The sequence below is a fragment of the Mus caroli genome, unplaced genomic scaffold, assembly GCF_978045245.1.
Source record: "Mus caroli unplaced genomic scaffold, Mus_caroli_1 scaffold_4, whole genome shotgun sequence".
NCBI lineage: Eukaryota > Metazoa > Chordata > Mammalia > Rodentia > Muridae > Mus > Mus caroli.
The window spans coordinates 99,976,461-99,979,726 of record NW_028227259.1 but is presented as its reverse complement, the minus strand read 5'-3'; the positions used below and the strand labels follow the sequence as shown (position 1 = coordinate 99,979,726).

Genomic DNA, 3,266 nt, shown 5'->3' with positions numbered 1-3,266 from the left:
ACCCTGGCAATTCTTTCTGAGGGTGAAAAGGAGGGATACTCCAAGTGCAATGACAATCTAGGGTGTGGTGGAACAAGGTTGAAGGGAAAAAACCAACAGAGATAGCAAAATTGACCACTGAGATCTTGTATTGATGCCCTACAGTGGAATGTCAAGGAACCATGGCTGTTAACAAGTAGTTAAGGAACAACTAAGTCATTGAGCTTTCATGGTTGCTTATCAGAAGTCCCATACTTCTGTGGTACAAAGGCAGACGTAACTAAGCACCAATGTACACACTTCACAGAAATCAAGGGAGTGGGGAGACTTTGGAGTTCTGCACCAAGGTGTTTTTTTTGTTTATTTTTTTTAATATGAAAGTCAAGACACTACTGAAAAACTAAAAACTTAAAACAAGGTAGCTAGACATGAATGGGTGCCCCTGAAGATATTGATGCCTCTAGACCTTTCAGGTTTGCAGAGGTGGCTTAACATCTCTAGAAATGTGAGTTTTCTCCTTGTACTGAAATATGCTGAAGAAGTCTCTCTTCTACAAAATAGAACTTGCTCTATTTCAGAGGACTCACTCTTCTTTCTCCAACTTGTAGACAACTAGAGTAAAGAGCAGCATCCTGCATCTGTGACTGGGTTTGGCCTCTAAAGAGATTAGCCAGAAGGTACTGGGAGAGTTTGGAAATTATGTTTGAATTTAGATTTTGAGGGTGATAAAATGCAGGGTGGGAGGTGGGAGGTTTATTTATTTATTTATTTTTTAGTTTAGATTTTGAGGACATCTAATTCTAGAGTGGGCCTCAGGGGGAAAAAAATCACACTTATTTAAGGATACTCTTACAGACACTGGGTTAAATACACTGTTAGGAATCCAAGGAACGAGGCAAAGTCCCTGTTTAGAAGACCATTAGGAGCCTAGAAAAGGAGACTGCAAAATTAAATGTAGTGGAAAGACATGTAACTTAGAAGTGAAGAGAGTAAAGGAGCCAGGAAAGCAGGTGTATTAGGACACCCAATGCCACTGTAAACTTTACTGATATGATGGGGCTCTGCATTTGTAATTTAATATAATCCTTTCTTCTATATCAGTAATTAGGCTAGATGATCACAAAGTGGCTATGATATTATCTACAGAATGGATTCGTATTCCATTCTACAGGATCTCCTCAGAGTTCAGGCCTCTTCCAGGAGCTATCACTCTGACTCTAGTGTTGTGTCTACTGGTCTCTACTATTAGGTATTGTCAAAAGGTCTCTGCTGCTCTAGAATCCAGTCATCCCCTTTGTTGTCATCTGTCCCAGGCCTATACAGGTATCCCCCAGATCTCATGGTTTGTTCTAGACTGTTCAACGACTAGGGGGCATTGTGGGTAAGAGGCTTTGCCCATCTTGCAAAGTGTAAAACAGATGTTGATATAGGAGAAGTAGGGAAATAAGGTAATTTATGTAGTAGTGACTTTTAAAGTTCAGGAGTAAGGAGATCATGATTTTATAGAGACCAGGAATAGAACCTAAGTGGGCACAGAACAATAAGCCAGTTTCAAGGCTATGTATCACACGCCTGGGGGTGCCATCAAAATTGTGCCCAGAGAGTTAGAGTGGAATGAGTTACAAATTGAGCAGAGGCAGTGACTCCAACTACAACTAACCTAAATTAGTCAATAGCCAGCTGTAAGGGTGACCCCAGTGAAGATCAGCAGAATTCAGCAGAACTTCCAAGTGATCTTCAGAACAAGATAAATGGTTGGGATTTATGTTTGAGATTATAATATAAGTACATCAACTTTCCTTTTCCTTTTCTTATTCCCATATACCCCTCTTGGTCTCTTTCAAAATCATGGTTACTATTTTCTCTAATTGTTGTTACATGCATATATGTAAGCATGTGTGTGCACATGTACACACACATACACAGAGGAATATGTAACCATAACCTGCTCAATCTGTATAGTGTTACTTGTGTGTATGTTTTCACATCTGTTTCAGGGCTGACCATTTGGTATTTGATAACCAAGATTTTTCAAAATTGTTTTATTTTGTATTTTGTATGTTGATGTTTTGCCTATGTTTATGTCTCTGTATCAAGCACATGTCTGGTGCTGGTGGATGCCAAAAAAAAGGCATCACATCCTTTGGACCTGGAATAATAGTTGTGATCTGCCATGTAGGTGCTAGAAGTCAAACCCAGGTTCTCTGGAAGAGCAGCCAGTGGTTTTAACCCTGAGACATCTTTTCAGCCCCAATGGTTGTTGACTGGTGCTACTAAGTCTTTGTTGTTTTTATGTAGGATTAGTTGGGTAAGAAGACCTCTTTACTGTGTTCCATCTGGAGTCCCATGTGTAGAATTCCTCCTGCCATAAAACCTAGAAGGTCCTATAAATGTATTCAACGTTCCCCTGTCCATGTAGACAGAGGCCTAGACTATTAATCAAATGCTTGTGCATAGGACTTTGAGTGCAACTAAATCTAGGAGTGAAAAATCAAAATTTACATCTCATGTCTTCATATTGCTTGTTTCAGACCTTGACGGTGGCCATTGAAATTGCAAGCGGTCCTCAATCTGACAATTTTAGTCAGTTCTAATGAATTATCAGCTATCTTTCTACTTAAATTCCCAAGTGCATTTTTTCTTTTCTATTAGATATTTTCTTTTTTTTACATGTTATCCCCCTTTCCTGATTTTCTCTCTGAAACCTCCCTATTCTCGCCCCCACCCCCAGCTCACCAAAAAAAAAAAAAAAAAAAAAAAAAAAAAGAAACACTTCACAAATTTGCATGTCATTCTTGTGCAGGGGCCATGCTAATCTTCTCTGTATCGTTCCAATTTTAGTATACGTGCTGCCGAAGCGAGCACCCCAAGTACATTTTGATTCCTACTGACAGTTTCATAAGTTGGGAAATATTCTCACATAACATTTATCTCTGTTTACATGAGCCAGTTGGTCCATTTCCTGCCTCCTCCCCCAGTTGGAAATCATTCGCTTGGAATTCCTTTGAAATTTGTGTGATGACTAATCTCAGTTGTCACCTTGGTGTGACCTAGAATCATCTTGGATAAACCTCTGGAAATGCCTGAGGGAGATGATTTTGCCTAGGTTAACTGAGGTGAGAAGGCCCACCCATGCTGGGTTAGCCCCATCCCACTCTCCCATTAGGCTGGGATCCTGAACTGTGCAGAAAGGGGTATGAGCTGAGCACATGTATTTATTACTGTCTGTTTCCTGACTGTGAATAGAAGGTGACTGGCTGCCTCAAGCTCCTGCTGTGATGTCTACA

The 3,266-nt window shown here is 40.2% G+C and overlaps 1 non-coding gene across 1 annotated transcript; it reads right to left on the bottom strand.

The window, feature by feature from the left end:
- Positions 1–2,737: 2,737 nt before the first annotated feature.
- Positions 2,738–2,844, bottom strand: LOC115031268 (U6 spliceosomal RNA). The gene has a single exon (XR_003836867.2). It is a non-coding gene; the product is annotated as a U6 spliceosomal RNA (small nuclear RNA).
- Positions 2,845–3,266: the final 422 nt, after the last annotated feature.